The following is a 15,424-nucleotide window of genomic DNA, read 5'->3' on the forward strand; positions in this document are numbered from 1 at the left end:
TGTGGACGCCATTAGGCAGTCGAATGCGCATGCATACTCCGTCTGCTTCCCTCCCTCCTACCCCCTCCTCCACGTGGCCCCGGGAACTGGCAAGCCATCCTATGTCTCTGACTAGGCAGAGCTCTGGCACCCTCCTACCTTGGTGGAGTCTACCTCTCTTTATCTGCAGAAAAACTCATGACAGGAGTCATTACAGGAGATCTTGGACTCTGTATCAGACCCTGATGGCAAAGGTGGTTCTGTTAGACTATGAGCCACCTGAAAGAGTCTCCTGGTACTGGTTTCACCAACAGATCCAGCAACAACGGTCCTCCTCACCGTCGCTATCGCCACTTGGTAGGCTCGACGTTGAGCTCTAACCCGTGTTTGGTCCCATTTGAAGTGGGTTTTTCACCACCAGCACTTTAGCTGTCTCAGGAATTGTTTCATCACCCTCAGCCCCAGGGGTAGAACCACAGGGTCATCCAAGTGCCATGCCATTGGAGAGGGTGCTTTTTAAGGTTTGTGGAGCAGCACCCTCTTATTCCCCACCACCAAATGTGCTTTCCATGTGTTTGGCCGCTGTCTATTGGGTCTCCCCAGATGAATTTGCTATTAGAAGGAGGCATGTGAAGGCATGTGAATCCTGGAAAGAGATTCTGGAGAGAAGCACTCAACCCAATTTTAGCCTTTGATTCTGCGAGAGGCGCCCAGTGCTTGGTCTTACTAGCTGCAGCTCAACTTTAACTATGTTTACAGCAGAGGAGCAAGTCCTGGAGGGCTGGCTTCCTCTTCTGCCTCTATGGGTGAGTTGGCATTGATGAGGAAAATTCCGGGGTGTGAGGCTACTATATTTTTTCAAAATATAGTCCGGCCCACCACATGCTCTTGTGGGATGTGAAACACAAGAGCAGTCAAGTACAACATTCCTAGAGTGCACATGTTTACACATGGGGAGGAATGTTTGTCCAGCCAGCAGGTAAACTTCCTGTTTCCTTCTGGGCTGGGACAAACTTCCTTTACATGTGACTAAAGGTGGTTGTGGCCTCACCTGTGCAGGTAACGACAAAAACACAGGGCAGGGCAGCCATCTCTCTCTCTCTTTCACCACATGCATCGAAGAAGCAACATCTGCTTAGCCAAAGATGCCCTCTTGGCCTCCAGCCAAGAGAGGACAAAGGGACTGTCTTCTTATGGAATAGTTTTCAAGTGTATGTTACTTTTCTAAGCTAAGTCTGCCTTCTGGGATCCAATTGTGAACAGAATGTGAGCAAACTCTTTTTATACTTTTATAGAAGACTGTGTCATGTCTTATCTTTTATGAGGGAAAAAGGGGGAAATACCAGAACAGTTATTATAGAGGCTTTAGCGAGCCTGAGCAAACGCATCCACGGCCAATTTTAGAAGAGGGGAATGTTACTCTGCTAAATTGTGGAACTTGTTAAGACAAGTTGGATAAGGATATAATCAGACAATATATCCTCTCCTGCATCCCTGAACATTCCCACAGGTCTGAGGGACGGTGGACAGGCCATAGGCAAACATGTCCAGACTTCTCACTCAGTACAAGCTTAACACAGGCAAACATGTCCAGGCACCTCTTAAGTAAAGCTAAAGGTAAAGGGAGCCCTGACCATTAGGTCCAGTCGTGACCGACTCGGGGTTGCAGCGCTCATCTCGCTTTACTGGCTGAGGGAGCCGGCGTACAGTTTCCGGGTCATGTGGCCAGCAGGACTAAGTCGCTTCTGGCGAACCAGAGCTGCGCACAGAAACGCCGTTTACCTTCCCGCCGGAGCGGCACCTATTGATCTACTTGCACTTGGACGTGCTTTTGAACTGCTAGGTTGGCAGGAGCAGGGACCGAGCAACGGGAGCTCAGCCCGTTGCGGGGATTCGAACTGCCAACCTTCTGATCGGCAAGCCCTAGGCTCTGTGGTTTAGACCACAGCGCCACCCGCATCCCTCCTGCACATCCATACCCTGGTGCAAGTCTGGTGATGGGCTCTTGGTTTCTTTGGCCAAGTAACTGCTCAGTAATTGTCACCTTTGGGCACTTCCCTGGGTGGGGTGGGGGGGCCGGGGTGTACACGTGTCCTCACGCTTGAGGCATTATGGCGGGAGATAGAGGGGGAAAGAGTCCTTTCCTTAAGGGCAAGAATGGCGTTGGAATGGAGGAAATTGATGCAGCGGGTTGAGTTTCGAGGATTTTCTGAAGTGAGGGGCTTTTCCTAAGCCGGCAGTCCATAAGGGAAGTGTCTTGACAGATTTCTTGCAACAAAGGATCACTTTTGGCAATAGAAACCAGTTAATGGGCTTTTGATGGACTGAGTCCATTGTTCTCTCAGCAGGCGGCCACTCAGGAGCTCAGTCAAGCTGGCGAAGCTCCGCTGCTCCGCAGAACGGAAACAGGCAGTGGCACAAGAAAGATTCTGTCCACTAGAGGCCGCTATCAGCTAAGCCCTATTGGCTAGCTGTCCAAATCCGATGCTTTTGATTGGGCTATACGCAGCAGTATGTAAATACAGAGTTCATTCCCAAGTCCCCGTTCATATTGAAATGCTTTCATGCCAGAAAGAGGGAAGCAGGGTCTTTCATTAATAAAAAAAGATGTGGTGCTTGGTGCGACAGGGGAAGGAAAGGGCTTTCTCGAGCTCATTGTCTCACGCCCTAGCTATGTGGAGGGGTTTCTGGGGAAGGCGAGATCCCTAGCGAATTTCCCCCTCGGAAATTCCGTATAGCATATTCTTAGAAAAGAAAGGGAAAAGGGAAAAGGAGGGGGAGAGTAAAGACTGAAAGGGAAGAAAGGTTTCCTCTGTTCCCCTCCACTCTTCCAAAAGAATTCCGAGCTGAGGTGCAGAGCTCTTTCCTCCCTTGTGACCTCCCCACCCTCCTCCTCCTCCCTTCCACATAACTGGCTGTGTCACCTTGCCTGCCAATCATACCTCCCTTTGAACTGAAGCAGAGTTCCATCCCTGTTTGTGCCAGTTCTGGAGTCTAAAAGCCGAGGACCTAAATCAGCCAAAGGAAAATGACACCCTTCCTACCCACGCAAAAATGCAACTTTCATTGGTCTGTTTGCTACTGGACGTGGTCGCCAAGCTTGGCAAAAGGGGTTTGTTTTTTTCTTTTGGTTTAAGAAGCGAAGCAATAGCTCATTTGCTTGTGAGTGTGGGAGTCTGCAATTCTTGGTGTTCCGGGGCTTTTTGCAAGTTGGAGTTGCCTCCAGTCCAGCCCGGATGTCAGAACAGTCCTTCTGGATTAGACCAATGGATGATCTAGTCCAGCACCTTGTTCCCCATAGTTGCCCAGCAGAGGCTCACAACAAGCCCATAAGCAGGACCTGAGTGCAATGGCCCTCTCCCACTCATATTCCCAAGCAGGGCCGGACCTCTGATGAGCCAGAGTGAGGCAGCTGCCTCAGGCGGCCGATGCTGAGGTGAGGGGATTGAGGTGGGAGTGGCCTGTGGCCTGGCCGGTACCCCTACGTTAGCTGACTGCTCTCAAGTGCAGGGAAAGCTCCTGTCCTTTCCATAGTACTTGGAAGAAGATTCAACAGTCAATCCAATTGGCTTCGGCACAGGAAAGATTTTGGGGTGTTTTACTGTTTTGGATGTTTCAATTTGCTGGCAGCGCCCAGAATGGCTGGGGCAACCCAGTCCGATGGACAGCATAGAAATCTCAACGTTGAATTTGTCTGATTTCCTTTCAGAGCCATTCAAGTTGGTACTTTTCAGCACCTAGGGATGTGGTGGCATCTGGACCATGGACCTCTCAGCTGGTGACTTGTGGGAGTCAGTCTGCAGCTCACCACACCTCAGCCAGTGGGATGTATCACCAGAGATTACAGAACCCCAGCCGAGTCTTCAGAGATGTCCTGCTCTCAGCAGAGCAGCTTCTTCCAGAGCAGTGGCGGAGCAGGGTGGGGGCGGTCCGCACTGGGTGTCATCCTGCGGGGGGGGGGGGAGGAACATTCACTGTAGGCTTGGGAAGCTGGGGGTCGTGGGTGGGCGCTCCCGGCTGGAGGAGGCAGGCAGGGGAGAGGACGGGAAGGAGGCAGGTGAGCAAAGAACGGAGGGGGGCAGGAAGGGGAGAGGAAGGAAGCGGGATCGGTGGGTGCGCCTTTCATTCTGCCTGGAAGACCAGCGCCTACAGCTGGACTATCAAGTGGATTGAAAGGGTCACTTTGGGGGCAGCGCTGCAAATGCAGAAGGGATTTTGGCCGGTTTCCAAAAAGGGAGAGTGAGTTTCCCTCTGACAAACGCTTTCTGCCTCCCCTCTGCAAAGCTCCACATGTTTCCGCCCCACCCTGTCCTTGTTGGAATTCTGCCTGGGTCAGAGGAATGTGCCACAGCGTAGGCACCGGCAGATATTCCTGTCGACCTCCCCGCGTCTCCACTCTGCTGATAAGCAGGCGAGGTCCCGGCGATTCATCTCAGATGTGTGAGAGGAACACACCGTTCATCCTCTCTCCCCTTTGGTGTCCCCCAGGAGGGGATAGAAGCAGACAGAAAACTATTTACATCTTTTATTTCTGTCTCTCATATCAGTACAGAGAAACATGTCTGTACTCGACAACAGCAAGAAGAAACTCCACCCATGTACTTCCAGTACAGGTCATATGACACACACACTCTGAGCTAACATCCGGTGCTCAGTTCAGAATGGACTGCCCCTTTGTTTCCATGGCAACAGCCACAAACATCCTGTCTGGCTTTCCAGCCACAAGCAGCTGACTGAGCTGCTGGAGCCTTTGCTTGCTGCAGCATTGCTGCTTTATGGTAACAGTCCTCAGCCAACCCCCCACTTAGAAGCCACTCTTGGGTTATTGACTTCTGTGGGCTTGTGTATCTGTGTCTCCCGTGTGGGGTTCCTCTCTGCGTAAAGTCGTCAAGCTGTGCCTGTGTGCGCCTGACAAATCGGCCCCATTGCCTTTCCCTCGTCAAAATGTATCTTTCCCCCCACCTCCAGTCTCCGTTGTTGTGGGTCCTGGCTGAGAGGAAAAACAGAAGACGGGGGGCCATCGGTCAGGGATAGTCTACTTGAGATTCCTGCATTGCCCCAGGCGGTTGGCTTGATGACCCTCAGGGGTCCCTTCCAGCTCCACTCTTCTCTGGTGCAGGCTTGTGCAGAGTACAAGTTGGGTGCAAGGGGTGCAGCCCATCTTATGCACCGCCGGCTCGGGAAGAAGTCCCACTGATCCTGATGAGACTCGCAGGCGAGTAGATTGCTGCTGTACAGGCCTGCTGTTGAAATCAATGTTTTTCTTTTCAGAGCATGGTGAAATCCCCATGACTAAAACCTCCCCTTCCGTAGTTTCTGTCAGGAGTTCAGCCTACACTCGAGTAGCACCCTGGCAGAGACACGTGCCCGACTGGCATGTTCCCTCCCTCCTGGTCGATCGTTTGGGAGCTTCATAAGCTTGCTTCAGCCCGAACATCACAGCAACCGATGCCAAGCGACACCGGCACACTTAGGGATCCGCAGAGTTTGTGGATCATGCGTGACAGACCTCAGCAACTCAGCATTTTGGCTAATCGACTTTATTTACATGTAAACACACACACGGAGCACTGCAACATGGCTCCCTCTCTCTCTAGCATCAGACAGCAAAGAGAAAAAGAACAAAGGACAATAGTCCCACTTCACGGAACACAGGAACACAAACATCCTGTCGCCGTCACTTCCCACTCTGTGGAGTCAAAACATAGACAACAATCCCATGACTGCAATCATGGAGCTGGAATTCTAACAGTTTCAAGCGCTACCACAGGTTCCGCAGAATATCTGTACTGCATGGTTTACTGTGGCAGCACCTGCCTTTTGGAACTCCCCGCCTCTTGCAACAAAGCATGTGCCTTTGCTAGACGCTTTTCAGGCACCTGCTAAAAGCATTCTTGTTGAGGCAAGCATACCTAGAAGCTTAGGAAGTTGAAGTAATCTTCATCTCTTAATATTTTAGCTTTTGTATGTTTTAAAGTAGGATTGTTGATTTTTCTTGATTTTACTGCTGTGGTGGTTTTTTTGTTTTTTGTTTTGTTAAACCACGTTGCAGGCTTTTTAAAATAAATTTTATTAAATAAAGAAGCAATACATAGAACTAATAATAGAAATATATAGGAAAATATATTCCCCCCCCCCCATTTTCTTTATTTTTCCTTCTCCTCCTCCTGCTGCTGCTCCTCCTCCTCCTCGTGTTCCTCACCTGAAGGAAAAGCCAAAGAACCACCATTAAAATTGGTGCCTGGTATGTGCAACCATATGCTGTATTTTTATTCTTTTTGGCAAGAAAATGGGCACACAAGGAGGCAGCAAACCTTTGTGCCCTTCAGAGGCACATGCGCAGTCTGCTACTGGCCTCTGGTCTCCTGCGCATGGGGTGGGGGTGGGGGGGAGGCCACCCCTTCCACGCAGCGAAGGCGACCCTGGCATGGCTACCAGCTGCCCACAAAGGGGCACTGAACTGGGCTCCAGACTGTGGTGGGACTATCCTAAGCCCCAGCCTCATGGCCAGTGCTCATCAGGGATGATGGGACTTGAAACCCATTGGGAGGGAGGGCCATGTGAAGACAGGATTCTCAAACATACCTCTGGCTTGCGGCTCCTGGAGTGTTGCTGGCAACGCCTGGAGTTTCTCTTCAAGCTCCTGGAGCTTCACACGGAATACTTGAGCTTCCTTAAATACTGTTTCAGCTGCATGCCACACCTCAGCCAAAAGAGCTGCTATCACTGAGAAAAAGAAAGGAGCATCTGTGCATGTCATTCTGGTCAAGTTGCACCAAAGTGGGACTTGTTCATCTGAGCTCCAAAGGCTGGTTTTTCTAATTGTTTGACTGGGGTTGTTTGTTGGTTTTTCTTTAATTTGGGGCAAGGCCTTTTTATGTGCCCTTTCAATCCCCAAGAGCCAGCACTGTAAATCAGTTTTAAGGGAGTCTTAGAAGCACAGCTGCCGCCACCCCGAACATCATCAGCAGTTACACATACAGGCTTTTAAAACTTATTTAATATCTTTTTTAAAAAAAGTTAACCTTGTAATTCCTAAATCATTTTAAACACTTTGAAATACTTTCTAAAATTCTGCTTTTTAACATTTATGTAAATGATGTAATAAAGGAACCGAAATGGCCAGATATTTCCCTGTTTCAGTTATATCCCAGAATGTATCCATTTTGCTGCATGCCAACGATACGGTGTTGTTAGCACAAACGCAAATGGCTATGAGGCGATTACTAAAGAACTTTGGGAGACTGTGTTGTAACAAAGATTTGAATACAAATTAATCCAAGACAAAAGCCGTAGTATTGGGAGCAGAGCCCAGGAAGCAGAAATGGCTCCTAAATGGACAAGCCATTGAACAAGCCAGGCATTTCAACTACAGTGGTACCTCTGGTTGCAAACGGGATCCGTTCCGGAGCCCCGTTCGCATCATGAGCAGAACGCAACCCGCGTCTGCACGTGTGCGGGTCGCAATTTGCCGTTTCTGCGCATGCGCGTGACGTCATTCTGAGTGTCTGCACATGCGCGAGCAGCGAAACCTGGAAGTAACCCGTTCCGTTACTTCCGGGTCGCCGCAGGACGCAACCTGAAAAGACGTAACCTGAACCGAGCGGAAGAAGAGGTATGACTGTATTTGAGGATTTGCTTCTCTGATAGGAGTACTGGGTCTCATCAGATGACAGCGTCGGCCTTGAAGGCATCAAGATCTGCACAAGCAATTCTTAGCTTTACCAGAACTGAAGGTGGCAATGGGATTGCCCCTGCTCCGAGAAGATATACAGTGGTACCTCGGAAGTCAAACGGAATCCATGCCAGAAGTCCGTTTGGCTTCCAAAACATTCGGAAGCCGCGGAAGCCCCGTCGGACATTTGGGCTCCAAAGAACATTCACAAACCGGAACACTCACTTCCGGGTTTGTGGCGTTCGGGAGCCAAAACATTCGAGTCGCAAGGCGATTGGGATCCAAGGTACGACTGTATTGGAAAGGGGTCCCCACAGGTAACATGGGGGGGGGGGAGAACGATAGGAGGGGATCGGGAGAGAGAGGGAAGCCCGGAGGGAACGCCCCACCTAGCCCAGCTCCGACCCCAAGCCTATATCACCAGCGGCTGGAGCAAAAGAGCAGAGGAACCGCGCACCGGCGACTGGCTGGGGGAAAGAAGAACGCAGCATGGACCCTCCCCAGTGCAGGGGGGCACAGCAAAAACCATGCTTTATTTTATTTAGTTTATTTTCAGTCCATTTCTTATCCGTATTTTAAAGCCCTATGAACCCAGGTAGGCGGCCTGAACCACTGGAGCCCATTTCCTGGAACCGCCACCTCAGCCCTGATCTAGGGACCCGACACCAAGCCCTGGGGGTCCCACAGGAGAATTCAAACTGCCCCTTTTTCTTGTTCCCTTCTCTCTCTCTCTCTCTCTCTCTCTCTCTCTCCCCTCCTCCTTCTTCTTTAGCTATACACACAATGCTCCCTTTTTAATGAATACATTATTACTCATTATTCATCCGTTTCTATTCACTTCTTACTCATTTACTCATTTTCATTATTATTACTTTCTCTTTTTTTAAAAAAAAAGTTTTTTTAAATTTCTCATTAAAGAATTCTATATATATATCTACTATTCCATCCCCACTCCTCCCCTTTTTCTATTTACTTATTACAATGGTTCTTTTTTCTTTTCCTTCTCTTTTCTAAACAAACAAACAAACTATTTTCAGTAGGATTTTTTGTGTTTTCTTTTTCTTTCTTTCTTCTTTTTCTCTCTATCTCTTTTCTCTCTTCTTTATCTTTTCTTTTCCATCTTGTCTTTTGTCTGACACTATAACTTGAACCACCACAGCGACTTTTGATTTTTAAATAGAATTCCATTAGCCTTTACATTTTTAACTTTCGACTCTTATCTGCAAACTCGCAGCCCCACCTCCCCACCTTAACACTGGGAGGGCCATGTCCCCGGAAATTGTGAACACAGGATTCTCAAAAATACCTCTTCCTTGTGGCTCCTGGAGTATTGCTGGCAATGGCTGGAGGTTTTCTACAAGCTCCTGGACCTTCATATCCAATGCTTGATCATCCTTAAGTACTGTTTCCACCCCCGTCTTAGGGCTATTGGGCGCCTTCTTCAGTATTTCAACATCCTGGAGAGGACAGACACTTCCTGCTAGACATTTACTCCAGACATTTACAGAAGGCACAGAGGCACTGGTTGAAGAAGTTGGGAATGAGCAGACAGTGCTATTGCTGAGAAGGAGCTCCACCCCAGGGTGCTAAAGAGCTCTTTCCCTAGCCTGCAGGTGCCAGAAGGCCAAGCGCTGGTGTTGCAGTGGTGGTACTTCAGAGGAGTAGGAGAAAAGGCTGCTCTGGATTCTGGCTATATAAATGGCCTTGCCTGAAGCTGTGGATTGTGCTCCGCATTAGCAGAGAGGCTCTACTTAGTTGCAAATGAAGCACATTTCTGTTATGATAGAAACCGGTGTTTCCATGCATGCTTGTTCAGGAACTCTGTGAACTAGACAGCCGCTGTTTTAAACTGGCCCTTTTTCTGGCAGGTTAAACGATTAAAGTTGACTTGATTCACTTCATCCGCCAACTACCCTTCTAAGCAACCAGAGCAATTACAAATAAAAGGATCTCTAACCGTGCGCTATCCCTATCTGCAAGCAAGCTCTCCCAAAAAGTGGGGGGGGGGACAGGGGATCCCCTCTGGTGTGCTTTGCCTCAACGCCCCAAAGACAAGCCGTCCAGCTGGAGAAAAGGGGGGAGGGGTGTACGCCACAGGAACGGCCAAGAACGCAATGAGGCGTTAAAGCAGACATACCTTCCTCTGGGTCTGCTCTCTCGGGTCGGGCTCTCCCTCTCCTCAACGGCGGCGGCTGCAGCAAGGTCGGGGGGCACCCCCCCCCCCAGCCAGCGGATTGGCTGGCTGGATTGTTCCCGAATTTAATCAATGTCCCCGGATGTAGTCGGGACCTGCGATGCTGCTTGCTGCCATGGCGTCAGCCATGTTACAGCGCAGGAAGTCCCCAGGCGTAAATCCGGGGACATTCCGGGGACAAATTTCTGCCGGAGACAGATTGCTGAATCCGGGGACTGTCCCTGGCAACCGGGGACGCTTGGTAAGCCTCCTTCTGGCCTTACCTGAGCAGGAAGTGCAGCTTGTCCTGGATCACCGTGGATCCCTTCAGCTGCCATCAAGCTTCCAGGTGTGGATCTGTTGTCCTGACCTGATTTTTAAATAGAATTCCATTAGCCTTTACATTTTTAACTTTTGACTCTTATCTGCAAACTCGCAGCCCCACCTCCCCACCTTAACACTGGGAGGGCCATGTCCCCGGAATTTGTGGAGACAGGATTCACAAAAATACCTCTGGCTTGCGGCTCCTGGAGTGTTGCTGGCAACGCCTGGAGTTTCTCTTCAAGCTCCTGGAGCTTCACAAGGAATGTTTGAGTTTTCTTAAATACTGTTTCAGCTCCATGCCACACCCCAGCCAAAAGAGCTCCTATCACTGAGAAAAAGAAGGGAGCATCTGTGCATGTCATTCTGGTCAAGTTGCACCAAATTGGGACTTGTTCATCTGAGCTCCACAGGCTGTTTTTTCTCATTGTTTGACTGGGGTTGTTTGTTGGTTTTTCTTTAATTTGGGGCAAGGCCTTTTATGTGCCCTTTCAATCCCCAAGAGCCAGCACTGTAAATCAGTTTTAAGGGAGTCTTACAACCACAGCTGCCGCCACCCCCCAACATCATCAGCAGTTACACATACAGGCTTTTAAAACTTATTTAATATCTTTTTTAAAAAGTTAACCTTGTAATTCCTAAATCATTTTAAACACTTTGAAATACTTTCTAAAATTCTGCTTTTTAACATTTATGTAAATGATGTAATAAAGGAACCCAAATGGCCAGATATTTCCCAGTTTCAGTTTTATCCCATAATGTATCCATTTTGCTACATGCCAACGATACGGTGTTGTTAGCACAAACGCAAGTTGCTATGAGGCGATTACTAAAGAACTTTGGGAGACTGTATCGTAACAAAGATTTGATTACAAATTATTTCAAGACAAAAGCCGTAGTATTGGGGGCACAGCCCAGGAAGCAGAAATGGCTCCTAAATGGACAAGCCATTGAACAAGTCAGGCATTTCAACTACAGTGGTACCTCTGGTTGCAAACGGGATCCGTTCCGGAGCCCCGTTCGCATCATGAGCAGAACGCAACCTGCATCTGCGTGTGTGTGGGTCGCGATTTGCTGCTTCTGCGCATGCGCGTGACATCATTCTGAGCGTCTGCACATGCGCGAGCAGTGAAGCCTGAAAGTAACCCGTTCCGTTACTTCCGGGTCGCCACAGGACGCAACCTGAAAAGACGTAACTTGAAACGAGCGGAACAAGAGGTATGACTGTATTTGAGGATTTGCTTCTCTGATAGGAGTACTGGGTCTCATCAGATGACAGCGTCGGCCTTGAAGGCATCAAGATCTGCACAAGCAATTCTTAGCTTTACCAGAACTGAAGGCGGCAATGGGATTGCCCCTGCTCCGAGAAGATATACAGTGGTACCTCGGAAGTCAAACCGAATCCATGCCAGAAGTCCGTTTGACTTCCAAAACATTCGGAAACCAAGGCGAGCAGCGAAACCTGGAGGTAGCCCGCTCCGTTACTTCCGGTTCACCCTGGGACGCAATTCTCAAAAATACCTCTTGCTTGCGGCTCCTGTAGTATTGCAGGGAGTGGCTGGAGGTTTTCTACAAGCTCCTTGACCTTCATATCCAATGCTTGATCATCCTTAAGTACTGTTTCCGCCCCCGTCTTTGGGCTATTGGGCGCCTTCTTCAGTATTTCAACATCCTGGAGAGGACAGACACTTCCTGCTAGACATTTACTCCAGACATTTACAGAAGGCACAGAGGCACTGGTTGAAGAAGTTGGGAATGAGCAGACAGTGCTATTGCTGAGAAGGAGCTCCACCCCAGGGTGCTAAAGAGCTCTTTCCCTAGCCTGCAGGTGCCAGAAGGCCAAGCGCTGGTGTTGCAGTGGTGGTACTTCAGAGGAGTAGGAGAAAAGGCTGCTCTGGATTCTGGGTATATAAATGGCCTTGCCTGAAGCTGTGGATTGTGCTCTGCATTAGCAGAGAGGCTCTACTTAGTTGCAAATGAAGCACATTTCAGTTATGATAGAAACCGGTGTTTCCATGCAGGCTTGTTCAGGAACTCTGTGAACTAGACAGCCGCTGTTTTAAACTGGCCCTTTTTCTGGCAGGTTAAACGATTACAGTTGACTTGATTCACTTCATCCGCCAACTACCCTTCTAAGCAACCAGAGCAATTACAAATAAAAGGATCTCCAACCATGCGCTATCCCTATCTGCAAGCAAGTTCTCCCAAAAAGTGGGGGGGGGGGGACAGGGGATCCCCTCTGCTGTGCTTTGCCTCAACGCCCCAAAGACAAGCCGTCCAGCTGGAGAAAAGGGGGGAGGGGTGTACGCCACAGAAGCGGCCAAGAACGCTGTTTTTTGCTCAGCAATGAGGCGTTAAAGCAGACATACCTTCCTCTGGGTCTGCTCTCTCGGGTCGGGCTCTCCCTCTCCTCATCGGTGGCGGCTGCAGCAAGGTCGGGGGCACCCCCCCCCCCAGCCAGCGGATTGGCTGGCTGGATTGTTCTCGAATTTAATTAATGTCCCCAGATGTAGTCGGGACCTGCGATGCTGCTTGCTGCCATGGTGTCAGCCATGTTACAGCGCAGGAAGTCCCCAGGCGTAAATCCGGGGACATTCCGGGGACAAATTTCTGCCGGGGACAGATTGCTGAATCCGGGGACTGTCCCTGGCAACCGGGGACGCTTGGTAAGCCTCCTTCTGGCCTTACCTGAGCAGGAAGTGCAGCTTGTCCTGGATCACCGTGGATCCCTTCAGCTGCCATCAAGCTCCCAGGTGTGGATCTGTTGTCCTGACCTGATTTTTAAATAGAATTCCATTAGCCTTTACATTTTAAACTTTTGACTCTTATCTGCAAACTCGCAGCCCCACCTCCCCACCTTAACACTGGGAGGGCCATGTCCCCGGAATTTGTGAAGAAAGGATTCTCAAAAATACCTCTGGCTTGCGGCTCCTGGAGTGTTGCTGGCAACGCCTGGAGTTTCTCTTCAAGCTCCTGGAGATTCACACCGAATGCTTGAGTTTCCTGAAATACTGTTTCAGCTGCATGCCACACCTCAGCCAAAAGAGCTGCTATCACTCAAAAAAAAGTTTAAAAAGTTTTTTAAAATTTCTCATTAAAGTGTTCTATATATATATATATCTACTTTTCCATCCCCACTCCCCCAGTTTTTCTATATACTTATTACAATGGTTCTTTTTTCTTTTCCTTCTCTTTTCTGAACAAACAAACAATTTTCAGTAGGATTTTTTGTGTTTTCTTTTTCTTTCTTTCTTCTTTTTCTCTCTATCTCTTTTCTCTCTTCCTTATCTTTTCTTTTCCATCTTGTCTTTTGTCTCACACTATAACTTGAATCACCACAGCTACTTTTGATTTTTAAATAGAATTCCATTAGCCTTTACATTTTTAACTTTCGACTCTTATCTGCAAACTCGCAGCCCCACCTCCCCACCTTAACACTGGGAGGGCCATGTCCCCGGAAATTGTGAAGACGGGATTCTCAAAAATACCTCTTCCTTGCGGATCCTGGAGTATTTCTGGCAACAGCTGAAGTTTTTCTTCAAGCTCCTGGACCTTCATACGCAATGCTTGATCATCCTTAAGTACTGTTTCCACCCCCGTCTTCGGGCTATTGGGCGCCTTCTTCAGTATTTCAACATCCTGGAGAGGACAGACACTTCCTGCTAGACATTTACTCCAGACATTTGCAGAAGGCACAGAGGCACTGGTTGAAGAAGTTGGGAATGAGCAGACAGTGCTATTGCTGAGAAGGAGCTCCACCCCAGGGTGCTAAAGAGCTCTTTCCCTAGCCTGCAGGTGCCAGAAGGCCAAGCGCTGGTGTTGCAGTGGTGGTACTTCAGAGGAGTAGGAGAAAAGGCTGCTCTGGATTCTGGCTATATAAATGGCCTTGCCTGAAGCTGTGGATTGTGCTCTGCATTAGCAGAGAGACTCTACTTAGTTGCAAATGAAGCACATTTCAGTTATGATAGAAACCGGTGTTTCCATGCAGGCTTGTTCAGGAACTCTGAGAACTAGACAGCCGCTGTTTTAAACTGGCCCTTTTCCTGGCAGGTTAAACGATTAAAGTTGACTTGATTCACTTCATCCACCAACTACCCTTCTAAGCAACCAGAGCAATTACAAATAAAAGGCTCTCCAACCGTGCGCTATCCCTATCTGCAAGCAAGCTCTCCCACAAAGTGGGGGGGGGACAGGGGATCCCCTCTGCTGTGCTTTGCCTCAACGCCCCAAAGACAAGCCTTCCAGCTGGAGAAAAGGGGGGAGGGGTGTACGCCACAGAAACGGCCATGAACGCAATGAGGCGTTAAAGCAGACATACCTTCCTCTGGGTCTCTTCTCTCTCGGGTCGGGCTCTCCCTCTCCTCAGCGGCGGCGGCTGCAGCAAGGTCGGGGCACCCCCCCAGCCAGTGGATTGGCTGGCTGGATTGTTCCCGAATTTAATTAATGTCCCCGGATGTAGTCGGGACCTGCGATGCTGCTTGCTGCCATGGCGTCAGCCATGTTGCAGCGCAGGAAGTCCCCAGGCGTAAATCCGGGGACATTCCGGGGACAAATTTCTGCCGGGGACAGATTGCTGAATCCGGGGACTGTCCCTGGCAACCGGGGACGCCTGGTAAGCCTCCTTCTGGCCTTACCTGAGCAGCAAGTGCAGCTTGCCCTGGATCACCGTGGATCCCTTCAGCTGCCCTCAAGCTCCCAGGTGTGGATCTGTTGTCCTGACCTGATTTTTAAATAGAATTCCATTAGCCTTTACATTTTAAACTTTTGACTCTTATCTGCAAACTCGCAGCCCCACCTCCCCACCTTAACACTGGGAGGGCCATGTCCCCGGAATTTGTGAAGAAAGGATTCTCAAAAATACCTCTGGCTTGCGGCTCCTGGAGTGTTGCTGGCAACGCCTGGAGTTTCTCTTCAAGCTCCTGGACCTTCACACCGAATGCTTGAGTTTCCTGAAATACTGTTTCAGCTGCATGCCATACCTCAGCCAAAAGAGCCGCTATCACTCAAAAAAAGTTTTAATTTTTTTTATTTCTCATTAAAGAAATATATATATATATATATATATATATATATATATATATATATACACATCTCTACTATTCCATCCCCACTCCTCCCCTTTTTCTATTTACTTATTACAATGTTTTTTTCTTCTTTTCCTTCTCTTTTCTAAACAAACTATTTTCAGTAGGATTTTTTGTGTTTTCTTTTTCTTTCTTTCTTCTTTTTCTCTCTATCTCTTTTCTCTCTTCCTTATCTTTTCTTTTCCAACTTGT

The sequence above is a fragment of the Podarcis vaucheri genome (assembly GCF_965113315.1).
Source record: "Podarcis vaucheri genome assembly, chromosome: W".
NCBI lineage: Eukaryota > Metazoa > Chordata > Lepidosauria > Squamata > Lacertidae > Podarcis > Podarcis vaucheri.